Genomic DNA, 12905 nt, shown 5'->3' on the forward strand with positions numbered 1-12905 from the left:
GAATGAATGAAAGTGCAAGGAAGACGATGTATAGGAGATCTCCGTGTTGTTTATGAAACTCTTCTGTATTTTCAAAACTACTTCTTAATAAAAAGTTACCACTTCACCAGGCCAACAGAGATGAAACTGAGGGAAAGGTATTCACAACATACCATATGCAAAACTTGTCGCTCGTTTGGTGCTACTAGACCTTTAGGGTCATGGTGAAACCCTGGAAACAAAGCTGGTGTGCATGCAGTTGAATCTGGATGGATTTGGATTTCTAAAAGGGAGAGACATGAGAGTTTTAACTAATGGAATGGCATGATGAGCTTTTCTTTTCAGAAAAATACCCCTTTGTGACTTTGTGGAAAATAGGTAAGAGGGGATACATGTGAAGGGACCATGGTTTAGGTTAGAAGTGATGGAAATCTGTATCGTGGAGGTGGCAATATGGCCGACAGTAAAAGAGTAAGTTCTTGAGATACTTAGAAGATGGAATTAATAGGAATTAGTCACTGATGGGATTTAGAGAGAGAAGGAAAAGGATTTAAAGCTTTAGACTTATCTGGCCAGAGTGATTCAAATTCATAGGAAAAGGATCCTGTGAGAAGGAGCAGGTTGAAGGGAAGAGGAAGAGAACTACTCCTGTTTTGGACAACCTGAATCTGCGCTGCCTATTCGATAGCTGAGAGATGGTGTCTAGTGAGTAGCTGTAAATCTAAAACCCTGACCTGGGGGAAAGACACGATGTAACTTAGAGACATAGATTTGAAAGTCGTTAATATATTTCGAATGTCTTACCCTGGAATCCATGAGTAGTCCTGAGGGGTTCACAAACCTTAGACATATGTATCTACACTTTCCCCTTGGGCTGAGGTTCTGCACTATTTCCAGTTGCCTTACCCCATGTGCATATATGTGCATGCGATCACTTAGATCCCTTCTCTGCCTTAATCTATGTCTCCAAGAGGCTGATGTGTTTGCTGGCATTACCTGACTCCCTTGCCATTTGACTTATAGTGAGGCATTGGCAGGAGATGAGAGGGAAGGAGAAGGGAAAGGTTGGGATATTCTTTTCCCGGCTTCCCCGCATTGGGTCTGATTTCTGGCAGAGGTTGTGTTCCTCCAGGACCATGGCTCCTGTCCAGAGTCATAGTCACGTGTAGTCAGCCGATTCTGGCTTATACTGTTTACAGTGAGTATCTGACCATTGCCCGTGAGTACTTCCCTCATTTAGAATGGCAACCCTAAGTTATTTATTTACTCTGGCATTGTTCTTCTGTCTGGCATTGTAACTGCTCTGGCAGATGGTTTTGACCATTATTAGCTGAAAAAAAAGAATTCCAGTGATAGTCCTGGAAGTATTGATAAAGTGAACACTTGGTGGTAAAAGGCAATTTTATGGCAGCTCCAGGAAAAAAAAGAGGGTCAGGTTCAGAAAGCAATTAGGGATTGGGGGAAGTCCTTTGAGATATGAGGGATATAAACCTCACTGCAGCCTGATAAGATTAACCAAGAATTGTATGGACAGTAGCTGCAAAAAAAAAAAAAAAAAACTGTTGCTGAAGTATATCTCAAGTTCAGTAGCTATGGAAAGAAAAAGAAAAATAATTGCTTATGTTTGAAATTGAAGACAGCATTCAAAATGATTGTGCTTCAAGGAATCCATGCAGGATAGATTAAATGAATTGTGTCATCTCAAGGAGCTTGTTCTTAAAGCTAAATGGTGTGCTCATTTATCAGTCCAGATAAGGATACAGTAATCAATGCAAAGGAAAGCAAGATCTCTTTTTCCTTTTGTGTTGTCACATACTCAAAACAATTTTCAGCTCTATTGCAAGCACTGGCTTAAACAATTCTGACTATATCAATTTAACTGGACTATAAATGATACTTAAATGTTTCCCAGTAAGTCATTGGTATAATACCATACCAATGACAGGCATTTTTGGTCTTCATGGATGGTCACACGGTAAGATGTGCGAACAAACATTCACTTATAAGAGCAAAGGCCAGGCATGGTGGCTCACACTTGTAATCCCAGAACTTGGGGAGACCAAAGCAGGAGAAGTGCTTGAGACCAGGAGTTCAAGACCAGCCTACACAACATAACAAAATCCTATCTGTACAATTAATAATCAATCAACAATGTATTTATTTATTAGTCCAGAATAAAATAAATAAATACTTTATTTTTTAATACTATAGTTCTATTATATTTTTAAAATATAGTTGACATGGTCAAAAATTATCCAGAATCTGACTTGGCATAAAAGGATTAATTTTTTTCAGTTTCTTGTTTTTTAAGGAAAATCACTAGCTGAAACCAACTGTGTGGACAGTGAAAAGCTGAAAGACTGAGAGAAACTTTAGAAGTGCAAGTGAGACAGTAAGGTGCTAACAGGCCCTTAGAAGTCTTGGCAGATGAAAGATGCTGAGTGTCAGTTTACTTGAAGACTGTGTGTGTGTGTGTGTGTGTGTGTGTGTGTGTGTGTGTATAAAGAATGGGTTTGACTCTGATTCCACTATTTAATGGTGTGCCCCTAGGAAGCCACTCAATCTTACTGAGCCTCAGTTTCTTCTTCGGTTAAATTCGGATAACCATACCTGTTTAATTTACTTTCTAGGGTTGTTGCAGGTACCCAATGGAATAGTGTATGAGATGCTTTCCCATGAATTTGGGAACTGATATTAGTTTTATTTCCTTGTTCTCAGTTGGACTGTGTGGAATCTTAAAGATCTAGCCCAATGTGAACCTTTCTCTTTTTCAAATTTTTTATAATTTTATGGTATCTCGTTATGTTGCCTGGGCTTGTCTCAAACAACTGGCCTTAAGCAGTCCTCCTGCCTTGGCCTTCCAAAGCACTGGGATTATAGGTATGAGCCACTGTGTCTGGACTTTCCCCTCTCTCCCTCTCTCTCTCTCTGTCTGTATCTCTCTCTCTCTCTCTCTCTCTCTCTTTTTGAAATGGAGTCTCGTTCTGTCACCCAGGCTGGAGTACAGTGGCACCATCTTGGCTCACTGCAACGCCCGCCTCCCAGGTTCAAGTGATTCTCCTGCCTTAGCCTCCCGAGTAGCTGGGATCACCTGTGTGTGCCACCACACCCAGCTAATCGTTTCGTCTTTTAAGAGAGTGTTTGATTGCACATCTTCCTGAGTGAACAACCGTAAAGATCAGAAAATTCCAGTAACAATAACTTTTTAACCAACACCTTCAAAAGAGAACCTTGAACTTACTTCTCAGTAAAGAAGAAGGGAGGTTTTGAAATTCAAGAAAAGAATAAAAGAAGGTTTGAGTTTTATTGAAACTAGGAGACAGAGTTTAAGCTAGTTCTTAATCTATTATTAATAGTGAGGCCTTAGACCTCATTTTAAAAAGGACCTCCTTATAGAATATGAAGTGGTACCCTTAAGACCTAACCATTGATGAGCTTACACAAAGAGATACGTTTTCCCCCATCGGAAAGCTTCTCTCTCAGTGCAGTTTGAAAAATGAAGGTCTACCCAGGGTAGTCATCTTTCATGTAACATTAAATATTAAATGGAATTGGTTGGTCGTAAAGCCAGTGTTTTCTTTGAATTCTTTAGTGTAAAGAGTCATTCTTCTGGAATATTTTTTAGTAGTGTATCTTATTTTGTTACCCACCTGTGATGCAGAATCTCTTCTGTCTTGGCAGGAAGAGAAATGTGTACTACACTTATTTACCTTTGGCAAAGCAGTTCCTATTTTAACACCTATTTGAAACTGTTAAGACTTTTATTTTATTGTTATTTTATTTTATTTTTGTTTATTTTATTATTCAGGATGATAAGACACTTCTTCTAATAGGGGGCTACAGGAGAGGGAGGTAGTAGAAATTGACCATTCTTTAGGGGGACCATTCTGATTTTAGGATTTCTGTTTTTAGCTTTGGTAAAAATAAGCAACAACAAAAAAACCATGCCTTAAAATATAAGTATAAGAACTATTTTCTTCTGTGTGTTTATACTGAGGTTCAAATAGCTCTTGTGGATTACACTTTCTGAGTGACTAATCTCTACATTTCTAGAATATTTTATTATTATGTCTGTATCACAAAATAATAGTTAAATGCATTGTGTGCTATGCATTTCCATATCCAACCACACTAACCTTCATAAACAAAGGAGAAATAAAATTCTTTACGAACAAGCATTTGCTCAGAGATTTCCTCACCACCAGGTCTGCTTTACAAGAGCTCCTGAAAGAAGCAGTAAACATAGAAAGGAACAACCAGTACCGGCCACTCCAAAAACATAGCAAATGGTAAAGAGCATCAACACAATAAACTATGTCAACTAACTGGCAAAACAACCAGCTAGCATCAAAATGGCAGGATCAAATTCACACATAACAATATTAACCTTAGGTGTAAATGGACTAAATGCCCCAATCAAAAGACACAGCCTGGCAAATTGGATAAAAAGTCAAAACCCATCGGTGCGCTGCATCCAGGAAACCCATCTCACATGCAAGGACACACATAGGCTCAAAATAAAGGGATGGAGGAAGATTTACCAAGCAAATAGAGAGCAAAAACAAGCAGGAGTTGCAATCCTAGTCTCTAATAAAATAGACTTTAAACCAATGAAGATCATAATGGTAAAAGGATCAATACAACAAGAAGAGCGAATGATCCTAAATGTCGATGTACCCAATACAGGAGGACCCAGATACACAAAGCAAGTTCTTAACGACCTATAAAGAGACTTAGACTCCCACACAATAATAGCGGGAGACTTTAACACTCCACTGTCAATATTAGACAGAACAACAGACAGAAAATTAACAAGGATATCCAGGACTTGAACTCAGACCTGGACCAAGCAAACCTAATAGACATTTACAGAACTCTCCACCCCAAATTCACAGAATATACATTCTTCTCAGCACCACATCACACCTACTCTAAAATTGACTACATAATTGGGAGTAAATCACTCCTCAGCAAATGCAAAAGAACAGAAATCATACCAAACAGTCTGTTAGAACACAGTGCAATCAAATTAGAACTCAGGATTAAGAAACTAACTCAGAACTACACAACTTTATGGAAACCGAACAAATGGCTTTTGAATGTTGACTGTATAAACAAATGAAGGCAAAATAAAGATGTTCTTTGAAAGCAAGGAGAATGAAGACACAACGTACCAGAATCTCTGGGGCATATTTAAAGCAGTGTCTAGAGGGAAATTTATAGGAATAAATGCACACATGAGAAGCAAAGAAACATCTAAAATCGACACCCTATCATCAAAATTGAAAGAACTAGAGGAGCAAGATAAAAAAAGAACTCAAAGGCTAGACAAAAAAATAACTAAGATCAGAGCAGAACTGAAGGAGATAGACACATACACACACACACAAAAAACCTTCAAAAAATCAATAAATCCAGGAGCTGGTTTTTTGAAAAGATCAACAAAATAGACAGACTGCTAGCCAGATTAATAAAAAAAGAAAAGAGAGTAGAAGCAAATAGATGCAATAAAAATCAATAAAGGAAATATCACCACAGATTCCACAGAAATACAAACTACCATCAGAGATTACTACAAACAGCTCTATGCACATAAACCAGTAAACCTGAAAGAAATGGATAAATTCCTGAACACTTGCACCCTCCCAAGCCTAAACCAGGAAGAAGTCGAAACCTTGAACAGACCAATAACAAGGGCTGAAGTTGAGGCAGCAATTAATAGCCTACCAACCAAAAAAAGCCCAGGTCCAGATGGATTCACAGCTGAATTCTACCAGACATACAAAGAGGAGCTGGTACCATTCCTTCTGAAACTATTCCAAACAATCCAAAAAGAGGGAATTCTTCCCAAATCATTTTATGAGACCAACATCACCCTAATACCAAAACCGGGCAGAGACTCAACAAGAAAAGAAAACGTCAGGCCAATATCCGTGATGAACATCGATGCAAAAATCTTCAATAAAATACTGGCAAGTCGATTGCAACAGCACATCAAAAAGCTTATCCATCATGATCAATGAGGCTTCATCCTGGGATGCAAGGCTGGTTCAACATACACAAGTCTATAAACGTAATTCACCACATAAACAAAAAATTAGCTGGGCATGGCAGCGCGTGCCTGTAATCCCAGCTACTCAGGAGGCTGAGGCAGGAGAATTGCCTGAACCCAGGAGGCGGAGGTTGTGGTGAGCCGAGATCACGCCATTGCACTCCAGCCTGGGTAACAAGAGCGAAACTCTGTCTCAAAAAAAAAAGAAATAAAGGGTATTCAGTTAGGAAAGGAGGAAGTCAAATTGCCTCTATTTGCAGACAACATGATTATATATTTAGAGGACGCTATCATCTCAGCCCAAAATCTCCTTAAGCTGATAAGCAACTTCAGCAAAGTCTCAGGATACAAAATCAATGTACAGAAATTGCAAACATTCCTATACACCAGTAACAGACTTAAAGAGAGCCAAATCAAGAACGAAGTGCCATTCACAATTGCTACAAAGAGAATAAAATACCTAGGAATACAACTAACAAAGGATGTAAAGGACCTCTTCAAGGAGAACTACAAACCACTACTCAAGGAAATGAGAGATGACACAAACATATGGAAAAACATTCCATACTCATGGTTAGGAAGAATCAATACTGTGAAAATGGCCATACTGTCCAATGTAATTTATAGATTCAACACTATCCCCATCAAGCTACCAATGACCTTCTTCACATAACTGGAAAAAACCATCTTAAACTTCATATGGAACCAAAAGAGAGCCTGCATAGCCAAGTCAATTCTAATCAAAAAGAACAAAGTGGGAGGCATCACACTACCTGAGTTCAAACTATGCTACAAGGCTACAGCAATCAAAACAGCATGGAACTGATACCAAAACAGAGATATAGACCAATGGAACAGAATAGAGGCCTCAAAGGCAATGCCACACATCTACAACCATCTGATCTTTGACAAACCTGACAAAAACAAGCAATGGGGAAAGGATTCCCTGTTTAATAAATGGTATTGGGAAAACTGGCTTTTTTCTGCAGAAAAGCAGAAACTGGACCACTTCCTGACACCTTACACTAAAATTAACTCCAGATGGATTAAAGACTTAAACATAAGACCTATCACCATAAAAACCCTAGAAGAAAACCTAGGTAAAACCATTCAGGACCTAGGCATAGGCAAGGACTTCATGACTAAAACACCAAAAGAATTGGCAACAAAAGCCAAAATAAACAAATGGGATCTAATTAAACTCCAGAGCTTCTGCACAGCAAAAGAAACCATCATTAGAGTGAATCGGCAACCAAAAGAATAGGAAAAAAATTTTTGCAGTCTACCCATCTGACAAAGGCCTAATATCCAGAATCTACAAAGAACTAAAATAGATTTACAAGAAACAAACAAGCCCATCCCAAAGTGGAAGAAGGGTATGAATGGACACTTTCAAAAGAAAACATCTATGAGGCCAACAAACAAATGAAAAAATGCTCATCATCACTGGTTATTAGAGAAATGCAAATCAAAACCACACTGAGATACCATTTCATGCCAGTTAGAATGGCGATCATTAAAAATCTGGAGACAACAGATGCTGGAGAGGATGTGGAGAAATAAAAACACTTTTTCACTGTTGGTAGGAGTGTAAACTAGTTCAGCCATTGTGGAAGACAGTGTGGCACTTCCTCAAGGACCTAGAAATAGAAATTCCATTTGACCCAGCAATTCCGTTACTAGGTATATACTCAAAGGATTATAAATCCTTCTATTGTAAAGACACATGCACATGTAAGTTCACTGTGGCACTGTTTACAATAGCAAAGACCTGGAACCAACCCAAATACCCATTGAGGATAGATTGGACAAGGAAAATGTGGCACATATACACCATGGAATACGATGCAGCCATAAAAAATGATGAGTTCGTGTCCTTTGTAGGGACATGGATGAATCTGTCCCATCATTCTCAGCAAACTGACACAAGAACATAGAATCAAACACCACGTGTTCTCACTCACAGGCAGGTGTTGAACAGTGAGAACACATGGACACAGTGAGGGGAGCATCACACACTGGGGTCTGTTGGCGGGGACGAGGGGAGGGACAGTGCGGGGTAGGGAGTTGGGAAGGGATAACATGGGGAGAAATGCCAGATATAGGTGATGGGGGGATGGAGGCAGCAAGCCATATTGCCACGTAGGTACCTATGCAACAATCCTGCATGTTCTGCACATGTACCCCAGAACCTAAAGTGCAATAAAGTAAAATAAAAAAGGAAATGAAAACTTAATATCTGATACATATATTAGTTAGATATTTCTATGCAATAAATTCTTCCAAAATGTTGTGGTTTGAAGCAGCAAACATTTACTATCATGCAGTTTCTTTTTCTTTTTGAAGCCTTTGTCCAACATCTCATTTCCCCTATTTCTCAGCCCCTGGTAACCACCATTTCACTTTCTGCTTACATGAGTTTGAGTTTTCAGACTTCACGTATCAATGAGGTCATACATTTGTCTTTATCTGCCTGGTTTATTTCGCTTAGCTTAATGTCCTGCAGGTTCATTCATGTTGTTATGTTATCACAAAAGGGAGAATTTTCTTTAGTATGGCTGAATAATATTCTATTACATATATAAGTGGATAAGGAAAATGCCATGAGTATACATGTTACATTTGCCTCTTTCATCACAATATGGCTTAAGTGATAGAGTGACTCACCAAAGGGCTTAACTCACATCTAATATGTAGTTGACTTCATTGTGCAGTAAGTCTCACTTTAAGTATGGTGCCTGTGTTAATTTGCTAGAGCTGCTATAATAAAGTACCACAAACTCAATGGCTTAAAGAACAGAAAATTATTCTCACCTATGTTAATGTGTGCACAGATTGAAGTGTCCTTATGTGAGGTAGCTGTCCAGACTTTTTGGTACCAGACATCCTAATGTCTTCTTAAAATGTGCATCAGTGAGAACTGCCACCTGTTAGGACAGCATATTTAGATTCCTTTACAAACAAATCTCATTGGGTCTAATAATTAATAGTTTTATTGAGTGTATGTCTTATCTTTACAATATACATTTACTTGATTACTGGTGTTTTTATCCCAACGTTACAGTTTTGTTATAAATTGATATTATCAAAGAGGAGTAGCCTTTAAAGACCTTGGAGGTCGAGTATTAGTGCAAGGTTTAAAAGAAAAATGGCAGCATTAAAGAATGTCTGCCTTTTAGGAACATAAACTTAGAACTTTAAAACTCTTAGGTCATACTTCTCAATAAATGATTTTTTTTTCTCAACAGTATTCTATAACCCTTAGAAATTTGCCAACAGGTGACAATACTCCTTAACAGTCTTCTAGTTTGCTAGAAGTGTCAGAACTCAGGATACCTGCCTTTTAATTGCCATATTCAAGGTCTAACTATTTTCTCTATATTGGGGTAAGAGAACTTTAATGAGGAAAATCATTAAACACCAGTGAGTAAGAGAACAGAGTCCTCTTGAATTCTGATGTGAATTAGCTTCCCCAGAAGAGCTTTGGCTGGGGATAATTTTTATCTGAATGTCTCCTTCTCAGTTCTTTGAGAGGTCACATAAAATATAAAGGAAGACTGCACTACTCTTGTGGTCTTTAAAGAGAAAGGAAGACAATGGATTAAAGCACTATTATTACATCTAGACTTACAGACTGTTAAGAGTTTATTAACCTCAAAGTGTCAAAATGTTCTATAAATGAGTAAGATAGTATGCAAATCAGGCTACACATACGATAAAAGTTGTCATTTGAATAAGTGGCCTAGAAATATATAATACTGCACAGATTTCATATTTTTGAATTCACAAAATTTAGACACTCGCATTCCTTTAAAAACCAATTTTGGCTGGGCACAGTGGCTCACGCCTGTAATCCCAGCACTTTGGGAGGCCGAGGTGGGTGGATCATGAGGTCAAGAGATCGAGACCATCCTGGTCAACATGGTGAAACCCCGTCTCTACTAAAAATACAAAAAATTAGCTGGGCATGGTGGCGCGTGCCTGTAATCTCAGGTACTCAGGAGGCTGAGGCAGGAGAATTGCCTGAACCCAGGAGGCGGAGGTTGCGGTGAGCCAAGATCGCACCATTGCACTCCAGCCTGGGTAACAAGAGTGAAACTCTGTCTCCAAAAAAAAAAAAAAAAAATTTTGCTGCTTTATTTATTACATTGCCTTTCAGTTATTTTTTTCCGTAATTCTCAGCTATTGAGAAAACTACACAATTACCAAACTGTCTCAAAAGCAAGATTTGTTACTGTGGCTATCAGAAGGCTAAGATATCACAAACATTTGATTCTGTAAGAGTATGTATGTGTGCCTGTGTGTATATCATACATGGTTTTAAGATACAGCATGTTAAATAAATTGTTTATATTTGTGTTTGTGTATATATATTTACCACTTATGAAAAGAGCATCACTCATGGCAGAGATTGAACTAAATGCTTTCCACGTTATCTCATTTTTCTTTATGACAATTCTTGAATGAAGGTATTTTCCACATTTATTAGATAATGCAGGAGGCTTAGTAAGTGGCTGTATTAGTCCATTTGTCTTGCTATAAAGGAATACCTAAGGCTGGGTAATTTATTTTAAAAATAGGTTTATTTTGGCTCATAGTTCTGTAGACTGTATAACAAGTATAGTGGCGGCATCAGCTTCCGGGGAGGGTTTGTGGAAGCTTACAATCATGCAGAACGGGAAGGAGAGCTGGTATTTGACATGGTGAGAGAGGAAGCGAGAAAGAGAGGAAGTGCCATATTCTTTTTAAACAACCAGTTCCCATAGGAACTAACAGAGCAAGGACTCACTCATTACCGAGGGGAGGACATCGAACTATTCATGAAGGACTCACCCCCATGACTCTAACACCTACAACCAGGTCGCACGATCAACACGGGGGGAGATACTTCAGCACGAGATTTGGAGGGGACAAACATCCAAACTGTATCAGTGGTTTAGCTGGGATATGAACCTAGGTCTTCCTGTCTCTAGAGACCATTCATGTAAGTACATAGAAACCGTATTCTTCCTTGCCACCACAAAAGACCCTCTACCAATTTGCCAATGTTGGTTATAAATAATTTTATATGGATCCATAAAGAAAAGAGCAACTTTGGAGCTTCTCTGGAAACTGAAAAAAAAAAAAAAATCTGTACTCATATCAACCTTTGAAAATTCAAGGAGCAAGCAGAAGATTGGGTTACTTCTGTGATCAGATTGATAATTCCAGCAGGCAAATCTTAGTCACAACGAGTCCCTGGAGTCCAGCCAGTCTGGCTGCTTTGATGTTGGATTCAGCAGAACTGAACCAAATGTGTGTGGGAAACAGAAGAACCAGATATCGCCATGAATGCTCATCAGTCAGGATTTCAGAGACTGAAGAACACAGACTGAACAAACCTGAACCCACACAGAAAAATGAACATGGCAGGAGCAAATCATTGCCCTCTCAAACAGCATAGAGAAGAAATTTCTGGAGCCAAAGAGTGGGTTTGGGGCTATATAGTCCAAAGTCTGGACTCAAGGGAACCTCGGGTCACCAGTGGGAGTGATCATCCATACCTTGAGTCTCCTAACAACTTGACATGAGTAGTTATAGTTCAAGCTTCAGTTTCCACCCTTGCAAAACGAAAATTATATTGTTCTTTTCTCAGGTTGTTGGTGAATATGAATGAGATAACATTGATGAAAGGAACCTCAATACAGTGCCTGATACACAGTAGAGATGATGATGATAATTATAATCATCATCATAGTTATATTCACAATTATGCCCTTTCTAGCCACATATGACAGAGATACTAGCACAGTGGTCCGCAAACATACGGGTCAGATTTGTCATCAAACATGACGAACCCATTAGATCTCTCTCTGTCATCTGGATATTGTTCCTTGCTTTTTCCAAGATCTTTTTGGAAATGAGAATATATATTCCTAACCTTTCACTATTGTAAAAGCTTTCTGTTGAGCATAATATACATATGGGAATGTGCCAATATCAGTTATACAGCTTGAAGAAATTTTACCAACTGAACATTTGTGTAGCCAGTACCCAGTTGAGAAACAGAACATTTTCTCCAGTCACTATACTTTCCCAGTGAAGTGTATTTTGGGCTAATAGATAAGTTTTGTTAATTTGTCAAATTTAAATAAATAGAGCCATATACTTTGTACATGTTTGCATCTCAGTTCATTTAGTCAAGAAAATGGTTGTAAGATTTATAGATTCATTCATGTTTTGCATGTAGCTGTGCTTTGTCCTTTTTTATTGCTATGTGATATTCTATTGCGTGAATATGCCACAATTTATCCATTTTCTTATTGATAGGCATTTGAGTAGTTTCCATTTGGGGTATATTATGAATAGATATTCTATAGATATTCTTGTGTATGTCTTTAGTGTAAAAGTGGATGCATTCTTGCATGCCTAGGTTTGGGACTGCCAGGTCATAGCATGCATATGTTTAGTATATTTCAAAAGCAAAGGTATCAATTTACATTCCTACCAGCAGTGTACTGGGTTGCATTCAATGATTATTGTGTATTAAGAATCATTCTTCCTGCATCGTGGTTATTTTTAAAGCACCCACCTGTGAAGAATGCAGCTCTACTAAGGGCTGGTTCTTATGGGCATTAGATCCCACAAAGGTGGCTGAGAGCAGGACGGCCCTATGATACGCGTATGTGTTAGAAGCTGGAAAGCTATCAGAACCATGTATTTCTGCTTCTGTTTTATAGCTTCATATGTTTTGGTGGCAGTCCTTAACAGCTGTGGATTTATTTTTCTAATGTTTTCTTGGAAACTGAATCGAGTTTGAAAGCAGCCCGATTCGTGTAGACCACACAAGTAAGCAGCAGCATATTAGATAACACAGCTACGGGCTAGAGTGGCG

The 12905-nt window shown here is 38.5% G+C and overlaps 1 protein-coding gene across 2 annotated transcripts in view; it reads left to right on the plus strand.

The window, feature by feature from the left end:
- The window catches only part of MACROD2 (mono-ADP ribosylhydrolase 2), a 2030631-nt gene that overhangs the window by 770643 nt on the left and 1247083 nt on the right, over window positions 1-12905 (plus strand). The gene's annotated exons all lie outside the window — the stretch shown is intronic.

Source organism: Sapajus apella, unplaced genomic scaffold (genome assembly GCF_009761245.1).
Source record: "Sapajus apella isolate SASKATOON/1434 unplaced genomic scaffold, GSC_monkey_1.0 scaffold65, whole genome shotgun sequence".
Lineage (NCBI taxonomy): Eukaryota > Metazoa > Chordata > Mammalia > Primates > Cebidae > Sapajus > Sapajus apella.